At 41.5% G+C, this 19,658-nt stretch overlaps 1 long non-coding RNA gene across 2 annotated transcripts; it reads left to right on the top strand.

Annotated features, from left to right (window-relative positions):
* Positions 1-5,087: 5,087 nt before the first annotated feature.
* LOC120096902 (uncharacterized) lies at positions 5,088-19,322 on the top strand. Of its 2 annotated transcripts, none has more exons than XR_015638505.1 (2): positions 5,088-5,418; positions 18,945-19,322. It is a non-coding gene; the product is annotated as an uncharacterized LOC120096902 (long non-coding RNA). The 2 variants fall into 2 exon arrangements; XR_015638504.1 differs by lacking the exon at positions 5,088-5,418 and adding an exon at positions 17,517-17,636.
* Positions 19,323-19,658: the final 336 nt, after the last annotated feature.

The following is a 19,658-nucleotide window of genomic DNA, read 5'->3' as shown; positions in this document are numbered from 1 at the left end:
CTCGCTTGCTTGCTAACTAACTTACTTACTTACTTTATTTATTTATTTATTTACTTACTTATTTATTTATTTTGGCAGGTCTCAATATGTTTCTCTGGCTGACCTGGAACTCACTATGAAGCCTTTATAGTCTTTTCTAACTGCCTCCTTCCTTCCCTTCGCTTTCAATTAGAGCATGTTTGTCTGTTGTTTTAATAAACAATTCTCAGTCTACTGTAGTATTTCTTAATCTTTATGACAAACAAGTAAGGTATTATTGCAGTTTTCATGACTGTAAGGGAAGTGTAATTGGCCAAACGACGCACACCGGTCATCTGACACTTCAGATGTTAACATCTAAAATAAATCCTACCTGGGACTGAAGTTCATACTTACTTGGCTTGCTTGCAAATCTGTTCAACTTCTGGAATCTGCTCAGGAACCATTCCAGCTGTTGGTCTCTTCTCGAAGCTTTTTGTTTGTTTGTTTTGTTTTTAAAGATTTATTGATTTATATGAGTGCTCTATCTGCATATATGCCTGCATAGCGGAAGAGGGCATCAGATCTCATTACAGATGGTTGTGAGCCACCATGTGGTTGCTGGGAATTGAACTCAGGACCTCTGGAAGAGCACAGGATACTCTTAACCACTGAGCCATCTCTCCAGCCCTTCTCGAAGCTTCGTAACAGTTACTCTGAAGTGCATTTACATTCCAGCAGCAATGCACCTAGGGGCTTACAGGTTAGAAGCATATTTGTCTAACAGATCTCTTGAGCACAGGAATGTAAACATAAAACATACTAGCATCCTAAAAAGATCATCTAGGTATAACTGGAATTGATTATTTTCTGGATAATGTAAGGTATTTTAGAACATTCCCCTTTTTACAGCTAAATACTTGGAGATGTGAGAGATTAAATAATTTGTCTAGAATCCTTCAGGTGGGACACTAGAACCTAATAAAATAACATTCAAAATGTAGAGGGTTCCATGGGAATTAAAAAAAAAATGTCCAGCACAGTGATTTTTTTTCCTACAAAATTCTATTCTCAGTATTTAAAAAATCACAATGCTGTCTTATCACTCTGTTCATAGAATATAGTTCTGCCACAGAAGTCTATGATGTCTTCCACATTTGTGACTTAACAGTGTTCTCTGATGATGATGGCACACAGGACCTGAGGTGCAACATGCATTCCAAATCCATTCAACTGTCCAGAGGGAAACATGGAGACACAGTGGCCTGCTCAGAACTGGGTGCCAAGGACAGATAAAGGTTACTGAACATTTGATATGAAAGCTGGTCAACCTTGAGTCTGGGGCTATAAGAGCCTAAGAAATAGAAAGAAAAACAGGGGGTTGGGGACTTAGCTCAGTGGTAGAGTGCTTGCCTAGGAAGCGCAAGGCCCTGGGTTCGGTCCCCAGCTCCGGAAAAAAAGAACCAAAAAAAAAAAAAAAAGAAAGAAAGAAAAACAGAAGACCATCAGAGAAGTAAGAAAGAAGAAAAGGCAATGTGAAAAAGACCACAAGGAACAAACAATATATACTTATATACATATATTTTATATATATGTATATGTGAACTATGTAATAAACATATACATGAATATATATGGATACATATGAATACATATATATGAAAAGAAAATATATCATTATGGAGAAGAAAAATGAATTGCCACTACAAACGAGATGTGGAGAGGAAATGGTACCAACTTTTAAAGTTCACAAAAGAAAACATACCTACTTTTTAATCAGATCGTCTCCATTTTCCCTTACAGCAATGTTCCATTGCCTGGGAAGCTCTCTAACTGATTACATAGTCCACACCCTCTGTCAATTTCCTTAAATTATCCCTGGTTTGAATATCTTTTGGAAAAGTTTAGTAAGTGAAAATATTTTTTCTCTCTTGAGTAATGTCAACCATAATTTCAATATTTAAAGATTCAACAAACTCTTGTTTTGTTTTGTTTTATTTTATTCTATTTCTTAAAATGTTTTTGAAATAAGGTTTCACATTGCAGCCCAAGCTTGTCAAAAACTTACAGTAATCTTATCTATGTGTTAGATTACTCATGTGAGCCACCATAGCTGACTGAAAACAAAGCAAACACCCCAACCCAAACCAACAAAAATACCCCTCTTTTTAATTGCAAATAAGGAGTTTACACAACACATAAATATTTTATGGTCATTGCATTTATTCAGTAGTGACTGCTGACTGCGTCGTCTACCCTGAACTTCTCTGCTTCAGAGTTTCAATTTCTTCCTAGTTTTGGTCAAGTTGCTTTAAATGTTATCCACATAAACTGGCAAGAAACATTTACTCAAAAAAATGTTAGCAGTCTACTCTGTAGTTTTATGCAGACAGCAATGTTGAGAGGATCTTTTCAGAGTTCAAGGTCAGCTTTGCCCAGTTTCCTTCTTTGCCAATCTCGTCTACTCCCGTGGTGCATTTGTTATAACAGGGATTTAGTGTTTGTTCACGCCATGGAGAACTCCCACACTTAGGCTCCACGGGTTTGTCCCTAATGTCCATTTCTCCTTTCTGTTGTGTTCTATAGTGCACAGAGCCATCTTTCCCTCTTTGGTTACCTCTTGGCTCTCATCATGTCTCAGACTTTTCTAGGTTTTAGGGACTGACATATTTTTGTAAATACCAGGCAAGTAGTTTTTGGAAATTGAACTTCTAATCTAGACATGTGCAACTGTCTATCATTTTTTTAAATATCAAAGCAACTAAATGGATTTATCCAAATACTATAGCTGGGGGTGTTATGGGCTGAACATTGATGTTTCCTTACTCAGAGTTGACCTGTTGAAATGCTGATGCCCATTCTGATGGTACTAAGAGGTAATGCTTTCCATAGGTCCTGAGCACCGAACCTTCATGGATGTATTGGTACCCTTCAAAATCATACCCCAGATATTCTTCAAGTGTGTTCTCTGCCATATGTGATTTATGGTTTACAAGAATATGTACATTAGAACAAGATACTTCCTTTGCCACGACCTTAGACTTTGGACCTCAAAATTTGTGAGAAATTCTTGTTTAATTCACTGAATGCATAGACATTTGTTATAGAAGGCCCAACGATACAGTGTTTCTGTTATGGACCTTCTGCACTGACCTCCATCAGTTGACTATGGTAACGTCCTATGGCTTCTGTGGCTTTGGACTCTACCTGACAGGGTGATGAGGGAATAAAGAAAGGCAGACACATCTACAGGAAACCTGGGATCGGGGGACCATGAACTGATGGAGATGCACCAGTAGCCTGGAATTATGTGCCACTGATCAAGGAGATAGGTTTACTATGTACAGCTGAATGAGGAGGTGGACATACCCCATATGGCCGGCAAGCACTTTCTCTACCATGTGTGATAGACAGTTGAACCAGGAAGAAAAGGGTTAGCTAATCTTTGTAGGAAGTCTCTGTAGGTGAGCAGTTTCCGGTTGCAGCCATCCAAGTCAAGGAAGCTGTGGTTGATAGTTTCTGCATATACTCATTTTAGCTAAATGGCAATCATTTGGGACATCCCTGCCTACACCTGAGGGAGGCGTCGCCATTCCTATGGGTCTGAATCACTGTGGTCTTTGACGTGGATCTTCTCATATCAACAACACACATTCATTCATCCCCTTATCCTCTCCCTGTAGCTAAGCTTGCGGGCTTCTCTGCTGTAAAATTAATATCTTTATTAACTACTGTATTGCCGTGACACTACACCATGACCAAAGCGATTTACGGAAGGTGTTGATTAGAGCTTACAGTTTCTGAGGCTGAGTCCATGGATATTACAGCAGGAAGCATGGCAGTAGGCAGGAAGCATTGCACTGGAGCTGTAGGAATGTGTTATTGCTGTGGACAAATGAGTGTGCTGTATTTGGAGAAGTGCGCCAGGCTCTGAGGCTGTGAAAGCAGTTGAGTACTGTAAGAAGGGCCGAGTGGGCCATCCTTGTAGGAGCTTGGAGGACAGTAGCTAGATTTGGGCATTGGAAACTCTTCTAAATTGGTTTGTGGGCTTCATTTTCTATATTTTAAAAACAGGGTCTTACTAGAGAGTTGAAGCTGGTCTGTGACTCACAATGGAATCAGGGGCAAGGCTATCACATCTCACCCTGCTCCTACGTTCTCTGAAATGACCCTGGTTTTGTCGTTGTTGTTTTCAAACGTTGGTACTATTAGATGCTGTAGGCTCACCTGGCATAGTTCCCACTATAGCTCTAGAATTAGTCAGTTTTTCATCGAGCATGGACTCCTGCTGCTCAGGATGGGTATCATAAAGACAAGGAAATAGACCTCAGTGGAACGTCCAAGAGACTCGAGCTCTGCTTTTGGATGATATCCTTCTCAAGGACAAACCAGCTTTGAAACTGAAGTAAAGCAAAGAAAGAATTTTTTTTTTCTCCCTCTGTTGCCAAATGCTCTTAAGATAATTTAAGGACAAGTTTCTTCCTGAATAGTAAGCAGAGAATTAATAAATGTTTGGTTAGACATTCAAAGGGAATATTACTTATTATTTGAACAATTTAGAAAGATCAGTGGGGAAACTTTTGTTAATGCATTAGTCTTACCAAAAGAAATCTTTGTAAATTCAAACCACATTTGATTCTTCGGAATTACTGCAATCTTTACCATCATCCATTAGCCTAACTTCTGAATGGAATAAAGAATAAAGCAAAGATGGGGAAAAAAAGCATCTCTATCATGTGGTTTCCATTTGTAAACTATTTATTAGATCTGCCAATATTTTAAATATTGAAATAATAAATGGACTTCTCACTTATTGTGTACTATTCATTCTGCTAATTACTTTACACATTCATTCTTGCATTTTTGAAGGCATTATGAGATGTGGACCTGGATATGCAACATGTTTATAATTCAACAAACCAAAGCCATGTGCAGAAACAACAGCAAAAGCAATAACAAAGCCCTCACTTCTACCCCATCCTAGCTAGTTAAGAACAAAATACAAGTGTAGCATAAAGCTTAGAAGTGTTTCTGTCTGAAGAAAGGCTTGAGTTATGGAGTTAGAGAGCATCCCCTCATCATCCTGTTGCCTAGTGACAGGATGAATCTGGAACTTTGAGCTCCCACGTTCCAATCTACTGTGCTCCCTCTAGTTCTCTGATCCAGTCCTTACGGTCGGTAGCATCCTGAAATGAAGTGGAAATATTACAGGAAAACAAATGCCATCAAGGGACACCTAAAGCCTGAAGACCCAGTAGCCTGATTGATGGGACCTTCTGCTGGCTGTGTCAAGGCAGCAACACTGAGTCAGTGTGAAAGGAATGATTTCCTTCCTACCTGTGTCTCTTATCTCATCTGCTTCCCTTTCCTCTTCCCCTTCCTGCTCTTCTTTCTCTTGCTTTTATTCTTATTGGGAGATAAGAACACAGTTGGGAAGAGGAAACTAAAATTTCAAGGGTGGTACGTAATTTACATTAATTCCCGTTCTTTCTGACCAGTGTGTGTGTGTGTGTGTGTGTGTGTGTGTGTAAGTGTGTGTGTAAGTGTAACAGTGCATTCTTGCTCACGTACTTCTTGGGTCATATAAAACCACGATCATTTATTATAAATAAATATGACAGAAAATAAATACTGAGGTGCTGGGTGATAGATAGGGCACAAGTACAGGGTCGTTATAAAGAAATCACAATCTTTTAAAATGATAACCCTTATTACAGCTCTGTGAGGATCATGGTTTTAGAAAATAAACACATGTGAACCTCACCTGATGTCAAACAGGCTAGAAGTCTAATTACTGTAATTAAAGATTCACTCCTTCGTCCACTCAACAAATGCACATGCACTTGGATGCATTGGCTGTCGGGGGTGTTCGCTTTCTTGGGCTGAGCAGCCATTTCTTGGCTTCAGAAGGAAGAATGTTAATACTGTTGTCTATGAGAAGTAATTCAGTCTGACTGAATTGACCTACTAATAGATGCTAATGCATTAGGGCACCGTAGGCATCGATGAAGCTACCTACAGATAGGGTTTGAGTCACTGGGGCGTGTGGCTTAGTTGTACTGTTTGATGTATGAGGTCTGAGGTTCAATCCCCAGCAGTGGAAAGGGGTGGGGAGACCAGGCCTTTACTTTCTTAGCACTAATTAGCCCCAGGATTTCCTTCTGACAGTTCCTGATCAACTCACAAGGAGAATCTCGAAATGATGAAGTAGATCACTCTATCCAACAGACCATATAAGCTGTGACCCGAAGTTCCCTGGTTATGAGAGGAAAGGTCTTCCTATAACCATGAGGGCTGAGGTACACACTGTGCCACTGATCTGTCATCGTATGTCGCTGCAGTATCACAGTTTGGACGGCAAAGGGATTGCTTCCCTAACCACTGCACTTGCCTGATAATCCAGGCTCAGTTCTACGTTCCTATCTGTGGTATGGCTGCCAAACTTAACCCTTGATGGTACAGGGAGGGGGTTGGGATCATCTAATGTGCCAGTTAAAAGCTCCATGGAATCTTTTCTGGGCATGTACGTAGAGCTTAGGAGTTCCTGTATACTGCCCAAGGATCCCTGAGATAAAGTCATCCTTGCTCTTTCTCCATTCTTGAGGATATGCTCAAAGTAGAGCTCTTCCTGGTAGCCAAGGCCATGCATTTCTTGGCTATTTTATGTATCTACTGATACCAGCAAGGCACAGAACTATAATGATTCAAGAATAGATTTCCCAAGAGAAATTAAATTGTTAGAATGTCAGCCTATAGAACATTTGAGGAGGATGTGAATGTGGTTCCACTTATGAGAGCAGAGGAACCCAGAAAGCATTCTGTAGCTATAATTTGGATAGGCAACCAATTCGCCTTCTCTTTAGGGCATTAAATGTTGCCCAATTCTACTGGTGAATGATTTGGTGAAAAAAAAAAAAACACAATGGGGTTACTAATCGCCCTTCCTCATTCTAATAGTGGGACAATTATTAGGAAATTACTGTGTCAGAACCATAGCTGTGCGCCGGGGACACAAAGATACATCTCACGTGGGTACTGCCAGTTAAGGACACAAAGATTAATCGCCCCCTCCCCCGTTTGTGTGCTGAAATCATAATCTTCAGTGTGATCTGATTAGGAGATGGAGCCTTTAGGTCACGAGGGTTAAGCACTCACTAATGAGATTAGTGTCTTTATACAAGGAAGCCCCGAGAAGACTCCAGTTATCTGTCTCCTGTATGAGGATAAATGCAAAGTCTTTGTTCTGCTACCGCACTGAGAGACCCACCACACTGGCATCCTGAGCTCAGATATTTGGATTCCAGATCTATGAGAAATAAATTTCTGTTGTTTGGGAACTTTCTAGGCCATGGAATGTATCATTACAGCCCTAACTGACCAGAGACCAATAGGGGATCCATACTATAAGGCACAGTATGTGGAAGCAGAGGGAGAGATAGCAAATACTGTGAGGAAGTCTGAGGAGACTTCATAGAAATGGCATTTGAGATGTACTTACAGTGACAATGTCTCCAGAATATTTGTGAGCACCTCATTCAGGACCCTGTCAGCTGCATTTGGTTAGGATACATCTGGTTGTGTTTGACTCATGACACTTTCCTTGAAACCTGGATTCTATATATGGTTCCCTTGACATTTGCAAAGGAAACGTCTTGAGACTTTCCAGAACCTCTAAGCTCACAAGTACTAAGCTGTAGAGGCTAAATATAAGACCGGCTCACTCACTGGCTGAGGAATATACGAGGCACATAGCTAGCTGCACACACTCATGTGGTCACTCTCAAAGGTAGAAAGTTTATAAAAAAAAAATGTCTTTATAGAGAGCCCTTTCCCAGATAAGTAACAGCATCATTTCAGTGTTCTAGGAAGATAGTGATGATGCAGGCTAGAGAGTCATGGTCTCCCAGGAATATGACTAAGGCCTTGTAGAAGATCATGCTGAACACTTGGTTACTTGGAAGAAAACTTAGAAGGTTTGAAGACGACTGATGTCGGTTTCACATGCTGTGACCTAATGAGCGATCACAGGTCACTGTGACTTCCTGCAGCTGGTAAGAATGAATCAGTATGCATCAGATGCTACTGTTGATCTAGGTAGGGCTAAGGCTATCACAGATACACGTAGGCTTCCTTTCTCCCAAGCCTTTGGGGATTAGGCATTCAGCATTCCCTATGTCTGAGACAAAGGAGTTGAGCTTTGAAAAGTTAAGCAATGCGCTCAAGGCTACACGGACTAAGAGGTCAGAGAAGGGGTCAATCTAGGACTGCCTAACCTCAGAACCTTCTGTTTTTTAACTTTTTAACTCCTCCTCCTCCTCTCCCTCCTCCTCCTCCTCTTCCTCCTCCTCCTCCTCCCCCCTCTTCCTCCTCCTCCCCCTCCTCCTCCTCTCCCTCCTCCTCCTCCTCTTCCTCCTCCTCCTCCTCCCCCCTCTTCCTCCTCCTCCCCCTCCTCCTCCTCTCCCTCCTCCTCCTCCTCCTCTTCTTCCTCCTCCTCCCCCCTCCTCCTCCTCCCCCTCTTCCTCTTCCTCCTCTTCCTCCTCCTCTTCCTCCTCCTCCTCTTCCTCCTCCTCTTCCTCTTCCTCCTCCTCCTCCTCCTCCTCCTCCTCCTCCTCCTCCTCTTCCTCTTCTTCCTCTTCCTCTTCCTCCTCTTCCTCCTCTTCTTCCTCCTCCTCCTCTTCCTCCTCCTCTTCCTCTTCCTCCTCTTCCTCCTCCTCCTCCTCTTCCTCCTCCTCCTCCTCCTCTTCCTCCTCTTCCTCCTCCTCCTCCTCTTCCTCTTCCTCCTCTTCCTCCTCCTCCTCCTCCTCCTCTTCTCCTCCCGTTAATGACACAGGGGGGTACAGTAGAGTGTGGGGAGGGGACAGGCTGATGCTCTTAAGGAGCAAGGATTGTCTGGGACATGCTTCTCTAGCACGTCCTTCACCCCTGTCACAAGATAGTGTGGCCTATGACAGGAATTACACACATCAGGGCCGGATATGTCGCTGGGAATTGATTACACCAGGAAACCAGATTTGCATAGTTTAAATAGAACCAAAGGAACTGGAAGTAAGATGCGACACTCTAATCTGTGGCTGAATCACACCTCAGAACTCAGCCTCCTGACTTCCTTCCTCATGTTGCAAATGTCTGCCTGTGAGTCACCTTTTCTAAAGCCTTATTCCCTTGGCTTTTTTTTTTTTTTATAATTATCTTGCTATTTTCTCCAACATTAATATATTTTAATTTTCTAGCCAAGTTTTATTGATTATAAAAATCGAAATAAGGCAGAAGATCCAGATTTGCAGAAATAAATATTATCTAATCCAAGTTGTTCAACAAAGAAATATTTTATAATCTAACAACTGACGCCAATGAGAACATTATCAACATAATTCGATTCAACATTTTTAAGAGTTTAATCTTTGTTGGGAACTTTGCTAAGTGTTGGAGATATGAAAATAAATAAGGTACATTTTTTTTCCTAAGGATTAAAACTTTAATGGGTAAAAGTTGAGACATAGAGTGGAGCAGAGACTGAAGGAAAGGCCATCCAGACACTGCCCCACCTAGGGATCCATCCCACCTGCTGACATCAAACCCAGACTCTATTGCTGATGCCAAGAAGTGCTTACTGACAGGAGCCTGGTATAGCCAACCCCTGAGAGGCTCTGTCAGAGCTGGACCAGTACAGATGTACACAGACAAACATCAGACTGAGTGTGGGGACCCCAATGGGGAAGTTAGGGCAAGAACTGTAGGAGCTAAGGGGTTTGCAACCTCACAGGAAGAACAACAATATCAACCAACCAGATGCCCCAGTGCTCCTGGGGACTAAACCACCAACCAAAGACTACACAGGGGCTACCTATGGCTCTAGCTGGATATATAGCAGAGGATTGCTTTATCTAGGATCACTGGGAGGGGAGCCCTTTGGTCCTGTGTGGCTTGATGACCCAGGATAGGGGAACGATAGGCTGCCAAGGCAGGAGTGGGTGGATGGGTGTGGGAGCACTCTCATAGAGGCAGGGGTGGGGGATGGGGGAGTTGTGGAGAGAAAACTGGGAAGGGGGATAATATTTGAAATGTAAATAAATAAAATAACCAGTGGGGAAAAAAGAAAATGTTAACATAAGACAGTGTTATGATAACAAAACATATAACATTGTTGTACCTCATCCAACCAAGGATTTAAGTGTGTGGAGGAATTATAATCCAGCAATTTGTCTGCTCTGTCAAGGGATCACATCCAAAGACCATATGGGTCTGTGTGATCAGGCAGGAATCCAGACATGCCCTGGATTACAGTATGATCTAGCTAGAATACAGACACACCCTTAGTACACACCTTTAATCTTAAACAATGAAGGCAAAGTTGGTTTGTAGAAGGAATCAGCCCTGTTTGAAAGTGACATGTCATTGAGATGCAAAGTGACACATCAAGAGATAGATTTGACAGAATGAGTCAGAGAAAGAATATGCCCAAGTCTCATGAGGACAGACAGGAAAGAAAGGCTACAGGTAGATAGAAGGAGGCAGTTTTATAGGGATATTTTTACAGAGACAGGTTATAGAGAGAACGAGCTAGACATAGGTGAAGACAATACAAGTCAGAGAATGAGAATGAGCCAGACGATTAGTATAGATTGCTAGAGTTAGTTTGGGGTCAAGTCAGAAGCCAAGAGAAGTCAGCTTGAATCAGTCAGTTTGGATAGGAGTTTGGGCCAGAATAGCTGAGTTGAACCAGACAGCCAGAGTACAGGAAGAGCTAGAAAGGGTGAGTTTATTCAGCAGTAAGACTCTGAGATGACAATTACTTCTGACAAATAAAAGTTACTTTTCCAAAGTGTTTGAAAAAAAAAAGTTGACAGATGAGTTCACATACTAATGTTGAATTAAAACTCTTTGGGAGAAAACAGAGAGGTAAGGAGGGAAAGGATTTCAAGCTCAGAGAGCCCAGTGTATGAGTAAAGAAAGGTACAAAAGCACTAATGATCCCAGTGCATGAGAACTATAGGCAGGGATGTTGCTAGATCTTACGAGTTTGAGATGGTAAGAAGCTGGGCGGCAGTCAGGACCATGCACGAGACGAAGACGGTTACATCTGTAAGGGGACAGTAGGATAGTGGCCTGGAAACATCCTGTTCACATAATATTTGTGTTTCTGAATTGTTGTCACACTCTCTGAAAACACATTACTAGGATAGAACGTGTTAGGTTTGGCTGCTTGGAATGAGGGATGGGGGGTGGATTACTGTACACCAACTCACAGTGAGGAGAGGCAAAACCTTCTCTTTCTTCCTTTTTCAATTCTTTTGTTTTTTATTTCCTGCTCCATCTCCCTAAAAGCATCGTTTTTTAAAAACATATTTGTATGGCTATTTTGAGAATTTGATACAATGTATTTTGCTCACGTTTGCCCCTACTTGTTCCTCTAACTCCTCGTAAATTTACCCCTACCTTCTCACCCCTTTCTACCCCAAGGTTTAGTCTTATTTGGGAGCTTTCTATTTCCATCTTTCTACACACACATACTTGTATCTCACATGCATACATATGGCATATGTACTAGAGAGTTTCCACGAGTGTGCCGAGTGTCTGATTTCATTCACTGCGGCGGCATCCTGAATGCCAGGCTGAATTAATACCAGACAATGGGAGACTGCCTGTAAGTGCACCAAAAATATTTTGTGAATAAGCAGGAGAATCTGAATAGATATGTCTTTTTAAAAAGGCTTTTTCTCATTTTTCTAGATGGGATACAACTATTGACACAAAGGCATTAACTCTCAGTAATTGTAGCTACCTGAACATAAGATCATCTCGGGCAACAACAAATCAAGGAAGGGGAAGGGGTCTCAGGAGGCCCTTTCCTTTACCCCTGACGTTTTTTGCTATTGAGAGATTCTAGAAGGGGGAACCATGGGTTTTAGTTGCCTCCATGTTGAGCCTACCAGGCTTCTGTGGATAGTTCTAAACTCATGGTCACATGGACAGACCTGGCTAATCTGGGTGGGTCACAAAATAAAATTAATAAACATGAACACGATAGAAATTTATGGGGAAGAAAGTGGGGTACGTGGGTGATAGGGAGGTGGGTGATGAATAGTCTATGTATTGCATGTATTGTATGACCCCACCGCAACGCCAAACTAATCAACCAAACGTAAACAAACAAACAACCTAAGTTATTTGGCAGCACAATGAATACTTTTTTAATAACAAATGAAATGAAATGAAAAATGCCAAATCACCATAGGATTTCAATATCTCCTGTACTACTTAACACTTTCTGAGCTTCCAATCTCCCATGTGAGTCCATGACGAGTGTTGCTCCCACTTCTCCTTGTTGCATGAAGTTTATCAAATCCTCCCACAAAGATACCACAGACCCTCTAGCTCATGCTTAAAGCAGTGCCCTTGACGTCTCCAGTGGCACTCTTTGTTGGAGAGAAAGCTCAGTGGCCATTCCTCCCAACAGGCAGATCTGTAAACAGCCAGCAGGTCCCGTGTACATGGATTTATAGTTTCAGAGTGGCCAGAGATTGAATTAGTAGTTTCCCCTGACAAACAAAAATATTGAGATATTGGGGTGATATAAAAATGATTTGGAGTGAGTGGTGTGTGTGTGTGTGTGTGTGTGTATGTGTGTGTGAGAGAGAGAGAGAGAGAGAGAGAGAGAGAGAGAGAGAGAGAGAGATCAATTTACAAGAATATAATAGGTCAAGCTATAATAATGTAGCCATTTTGGAACTATAAGCTTGAAAGTCATTATAAAATGTTACCAAAAACTCACATACTGTCATTCAGTTGAGGATGCTGTTAGCATTTCATCAACATACAGAGTTAAACTACTTAGTGAACTTTCTTCAGGAGCAACCCACTTTCCATTGAGTTTCATAACCTAAGAGAGTTTGAGAACAAACGGTGCGGCCCCCGCTGATGGCGCTCATTTGCTGATGGACACAGTCTCACTGCAGTCTTGTCCTTAGGGTCTGTACTGACGTGAATTGTATAAGGCTCTGGCTATTGGTAGACGTTCGCTCTAACTGGGGCTCATCCCTTTCTCCTGCTGAGAATGAAGTCTGTCCTCAGAAGAAAGCACAGTCACCTCTTTCTAGGCCGACAGACTATGAAGACTGTGGTCAGGTGTTTGTGAAAACTGAATGCTTTTGTTTACGCTTGCGGTCTTCAAATCTATCTCATACCCCACACCCTGTGAGTCCGGGACCCCTTTCAGAGGAACTGGAGCAGGACAAGTGCAAGGAAAAGGTCTCTACTGCCACTGTACCTCTTGGACCTCTGAGTCAGGGTGGTGAGTGACAGGGGAGCCTCCCTGCTTCATACACACACACACACACACACACACACACACACACACACACACACACACAAAGCTGACCTGCAGAAATACCTGAATTTAATTTGCTGTACAAATGGAAACCTTTTCTTCTCTAGATTGGACGCAGAGGATTTTTTTCAATGTTTATAATTTAATAATTGCTTTGAGCCTTTCATCTGAAAGCAATTTATATATGTTGGCCTCAATTATCCTAACATGCTTAAAGCTCACCAGTACTTTTCCTCTCTGCCCCGAGTGCATTTGTCTTCTTCGATAGGGTCCTCATACCCACAACAAACCTCAAAGTTAATCACAGAAATGTTTTATGGATTAGAATATGCCAAGACTTTTCTTATTAATGAAATACAAGTATCTTGTAAATGACAGTGTTTTTGTATATTCCTGCAAATCTGAAAATTTTAGGCTTTGATCTGTTCTGGCAGAAGAACTACTGAGTGTCGAAGGCACAGGGTTTTATTAGAGGGTGGTGTGGGCTATCTGATGTGTACTGTGCACACACTGTCTTTTTTTTTAATTTTTTTTGCATATTTTATGTATTTACATTTCAAATGTTATCCCCTTCCACCTTTCTCATACCTACCTTCTCCCCTGCTTCTATGAGAATGCTCCTACTCCCACCCACCCACTCCTACCTCAACACCCTGGCATCCCTCTACATTGAAAAAAAAATGTGAGCCTTCACAGAACCAAGGGCTTCTCCTCCTGTTGATGCTGGACAAGGCCATCCTCTGCTACATATGCAGCTGGAGCCACGGGGCCCTCCATGTGTGCTCATTGGTTGGTGGTACACTGTCTTAACCTAGTCCCATCCAGCTGTCTTTGCCCATCTGCCCTGGCCATGTCTGGCTGACTCACACTGTTTATTAAAGACATATTTGTTCGCTGTGTGTCAGGAACTGTGCTACTACTGAAGAGAAGACTGGGAAAGAGCAAGGTGCGTTTCTGCTGGGAAGTTTATAATGAATCTTTCTTTGGTCAGAACATGAAACGTTCACATGACTTGGGGTTTCCAAATTGGAATGTGGAGGTACATTCCTTTAACTTCATCTCACAAGAGGCAGAGGCAGGCAGATCTCTGGGAGAGTTTCAGGTTGCTATCAACATAGCTATTAATATTCATGACCATATTTTCTATAGCCCGAAAATGCTATTTAAACTACAAAACGAAATAACATTTTATTATTGAAATATTGAAGTCATTTTGACTTTTGTAGCCAACTTATCTTACACAAGAACTTTTTTTTTTTCTAGTTGAGACAGGGCTTCACTATGTAGCTCTGGCTGGCCTGAAGTTCACAATGTAGACCAGGCTGGCCTTCAACTCCTAGAGTCTGACTGTCTCAGCATTTCTTATTTCCATAATAAATCACATTTATTATAAATACATGAAAATAATTTTTTTGGTAATAGAAAACGCCAAGGACACACACACACACACACACACACACACACACACACACACACACAGCCTCTGTAAAAAGAAGTTCATACAAATCTGTATGTCAGCACTCTGGGTTACAGTGCTCCTTTGGCATGTGCACTGAGGACCCTTTGACTCATGAACTTGTGCTCATAAATTGAGAAAAGACTATATGCAGTGATTGTGTTAATCTCAATAGAGCTATTGTTCAGATCGAAAAGCATCTCACTGAGGCCTTGCCTGGTGAGTCAGGATTGATCTCTTATTTGTTCTTTGACTATCGAACTTAAAGGAATGTCAATTTGTTTCCTCCAGATTTTGAAATCTTCACAAGTTATGTTTCTCCCAAGGAAAGAGATTATCAGCTAAAGTGTGTGGCTATTGATGTTCTAAAGGTCAACAATTTTGATACTTTCTTCCTTCATAAAGTCCTTGAGATTACCCATACACAAACACACACACACACACACACACACACACACACACACACAAATTCCATCTTCTCTTATTTAAGTAAAAAAGTAATGTCCAGCGAGTCTATCTCACATCTACATACTGGAGCACTGTACCTCATATAACCACTGAAAAGTTACTTGTAATGTTAATAGGAGAACACACCCCCAAAGATATATTATCTGATAAAAAGAAATTATTTTGACTTGAAGCCCACTGAAATGCATTGGAGACACCAAGACTTTCCTGGGCAATTTTGAAAATGTTTGTTCTAATTATTGCTTTGTTATGGTGCCTGTTTCACTGGCAAATGTGAGCTTTCCAAATATGGAAAGCATCATCAGTGGAAATTTCTCCTCGTTTGTCATCGACTCTTCCTAATCCATAACTTATATAACTTAAATTAGTTAGCATTCCCCTCTTGCTCCCTCTTCCCCTCACTTTCTAACTGCTTGTCATTGTTGGGTATACGTTTCAAATCTAGACACCCATGAAATATATGCCCACATGTGGTTCTGCCTAGAGTAAACCCTTAGAGAGTTCCAGGCTTCTGCAAGCCCATTGTCAACATAGTACAGCGTTGGCCCTAGAAAATGCATTATAATTTGTGTCTTTTCTTGGCTGTGTACTTTTAGAATAGAGTCATAAGGAATGTGGAATTTCCTGAATGACTCTCAAGGGCTTACAATGACTTCAGCCAAATGTTGAGTTGGGAGAGTTCCCCAGAACAGTGTGAGAATACCCACAGCACCAACTGTTCCCGCACAAGCACTCACTTCTGTTTTTCACATGTCATAGTTACAGCTGCCCTCTCTCAGATGAGCTCTCAAGGTAGAAACCAAATTCATTATTTTCTCCTCCTCATGTTGTCCTGTCATTTCTACCTTCCAGTTAATGTTATTACCACACCCCGAGGCCTACAGTAGACAGTCTAATGTGCTTGTCTTCTCTGCTCATTGATACAGGACGTTGCTAAATTCATTTGTGACTCCTGCGTTTGCCTCTCCTTCCCAAATGAAGACTCTTACGAATTTCCACGTACACTACTGTAATTCTATGACTCCCTGGTTGAACTCAGTTCTACGGAGCAGCAAATGTTTGCACTGCTGCCAGGAAAATCTTCCAACCTCACATTTCAGATAATGTCATTCTCTTGTTTTCAAAGTTTCCACAGTCTTTCTTTGCTTACACAAGTGCATTTAAAGCTAGAAGCTGGCATCCATTTTAACCTACCTTGCAACCCTTTTGGATTGCTGTTACCCTGTGCGTTTTAGTTTTCTCTGAGTTCATTTTCCTGTTCTCCCCCTCAAGCCATGTTTCTGCACACCCTTACACAATGTTCCTCTCTTTGGATATGTTCCTTCTCAGGAATTTTGAACTCTGCATTTAATTATTGGATAAAAGAGGGAAGGAAATTATCTTTTCTTCCTTGATTATATATTTGTATACAGTGGAGAACCATAGGCTTGGTGTCAGCATAATTAGTATACTTGAACTGTAGAAATATTCTACCTAGAAGTAACTGTCGTTTCTCTGTAGAGCTGAACTGAATTCCTTGCCTGCTCCCTAATCTCTATTTTTCTTCCTTCTCCCAGATTAAAGGGGTCTCTGCCATGGTACATTTTCCAGCTTACGTTGTAGCTAGCAAGATCCCTAGTATACTCTGTTAGTTGAAGACATATTTAGCTATATGCCTGAGTTTGGCTAACAATTTCCAAATAGACTTAATGGGTCCCATCTGTAGGTTTCTCCAATATGTGCTGCTCTAGTCTCTGCTTTCTTGTAGACACCCAGAAGGTTGTGTAACTGGAGTGTCATCTTCTGTCCCTAAGGGGACCGTTGTTGAAAATTACAGACATACCCACTTGGCTTAAACCATTTTTTTTTAAATTTTCTTCTATTTTTTGGGAATTTCACATGCTAATATTGTACTTAAAATCATATCTACCCCTTCACCCCTCCAGTCAACTCCCTTATGCCCACATTCCTCCTCAAATTGATAACTTATTCAATTCTCTCTCTCTCTCTCTCTCTCTCTCTCTCTCTCTCACACACACACACACACACACACATACACACACACACACACACACATACACACACACACTCCCTGCTGAGTCTATTTACCATTGTTCATATATACACGTGTTTAGGGCTGAACCTGGGACTGGATAACCTATTAGAGGACTGTCCCCAAAGAAAAGTGATTAACCTCTTTCATTAGTTGAAGTTATTAATTGTCTGTAGTTCTTCATCTAGGAGTGTGGCCTTGTAAATTTCTTCTATCCATCTTGGCATTTCAACTAGTGATGTCATAATGCAGGACTTGTTAGGTGAGCATGTCGCTGAGATTTCTTGGGTACAGCCTCCCTATCACATCCAGAAGATACTGTCTCACATCAGGAATCCTGCCTCTTCCTCTAGCACTTACAGTCTTCTTACTCCTCTCTTCTCCAAGCCTTAAGTGTAAGGGCTGCATTGTAGATGTGTCAGTTGGGGTTGGGCACTTCTCAGGCATTTAACTTTATTTACATTGTTACCAGTTATGAATCTCTGTAATAGTCCCCCTCCCTCTGTTGAGAAAACAAAGCTGCTTGATGGGGGGAGGGGAGAAGTTCTACGTATGTATGGGTATAAGAATAACTATTCAAAATAGAGTTAAAATTGTAATGGCTTAGGAAAATGGTAGCACTAGATTCTCCTCCAGGGTCATTGTCCTCTTCAGACCAGAGAGTTGATTCGGTTTATAGGAAGAGGCTTGAATTCCCTCCTAATGAGCGGGCCTTAAGTCTAGCTCAACAAGGGTTGGTTACTCAAGGTAAGAGTAGCACTCACGCATCACTGGTGATGTCTTGCCAGGCCAGCCATTGTTGTTTACATAGACTATCTGTTACTTTCTTCTCTTGGTAACTTGCGTCACACCTTCGGATATTATGAATGCTGGCTCTCAGGAAGGAGGCTTCTGAGTCAGCATAAGATTTCCTTAGTCGTAGAATGTTACATTTCTATCGTTTGGCGTTGCTTATTACAGTCCTTGAAACTTCACCTTAATTTAACATTACTTGGACCATTCCAATCATCAGTCTGGTGAATGAGTGAAAACATAATGAGTCTCCCTAGGCCAACTAGCTCATTATTTTTCGATTCTGGGAAAATTAAATAAGAAAGCCAGTAACAACAAGAACAAAAACAAAACACAATACATTATTAAAGACTCAGCACACAATAGTTAACAAATTAATGAGTAAATAAAACGTTTAAAGTAATTGTAGAATATTTAAATTTTTATACTTAGAAGATGAATTATTATAAATGAACACAATTGGGAATCATTTTAAATTGATAATCATATTTATGAATGATCCCATTAAAGCATAAGTCCCATTGAAACAGAAAACTTGAGGTCCGGACACATTTGCGGCAGACTGGTCTGAGCTCAGTGAGAGACTTGAAACCCCAGGCAGTGGGGAGGTCTAGTGGGGTGGGAGTGGGGGGTGGGGACATTCTTTTGGAGATGAGGTGGGGGGTGGGGGTGAGGGGGAGAGGTATGGGATGGGAAGCAGTGGGGGAACTGACAGGGAAGGGGATGAAGATTGGACTGTAAAAAAGGATTAAAGAAAAAAAAAAAACCCAGAAAACTCCAGAGGTGTATGGGGCTTTCAGAAAGAGAAAGCTTCCCCCGCCCCCGCCCCCCCACCCCCGACCTCACAGAAGAGTTATAGATGCAGTCTGTGCAGACCTGAGCCTTTCACCAACTCTCTCCCTCTGGCACAGTTCAGAGAATTCAATCACAAGTTCTCTGGCATAAATCTGTGGAACTAGGAATTCATCTGACCTCATCCTGAATCTCAGAAAAGTCATCATGCTTCCTGGAAAGACAGAACTCTTCAGACTGGCCAGCTATGAAGCACACAGAACCTGAGCCCGTTGTAACATGGGAACCTGGACTAGCTTGATAGCTCCACAGTTGAAAAATGGACAGGAACCCTTATTGTGGCCCATGTGGATCTTGGACAAGCTCTTATCGAATCATTTTGACAAGATGTTTCTGAACTTGTGACCAGAATATTCTTAGACCATCTCACTGAATTTAGAATCTATACATTAAAGACGAAAGGACGAGAATTAATAAATGATGTGTTCTGCTCAGGATTAGAACTATGCCTTTCTTTCAGCTGCCAGAATTCCTAGAATTATTCTGAATTTTCACTTTGAATAATTATTACATTTTCCCTCTAGGAATCATGTTACGGTTCTCCTTGGGATGTGTGAAGTGTTACCTGTCTTCTATGACAAAGAAACTTGCAAAATGTCCTTTACCAGTGATACTGGAAGCAAAGGCATTAGCAAGGACCGGCTGGCTCCATTAGCAAACCAACTTCTAGACTCCTGACCTTTACCAGCTCCGTAACTCACCCCCCCACTCAGAGCACCTCAGTTCTTTCCTTTCTAGCCGCTAGTTAGTTTCTCACTGTTACAGAATGCTTG

This window comes from Rattus norvegicus, chromosome 15 (genome assembly GCF_021556685.1).
Source record: "Rattus norvegicus strain SHRSP/BbbUtx chromosome 15, alternate assembly SHRSP_T2T, whole genome shotgun sequence".
In the NCBI taxonomy this organism is placed as follows: Eukaryota; Metazoa; Chordata; class Mammalia; order Rodentia; family Muridae; genus Rattus; species Rattus norvegicus.
Note: the sequence above shows the minus strand (reverse complement) of the source record. Positions and strands in the feature narration are given on the sequence as shown.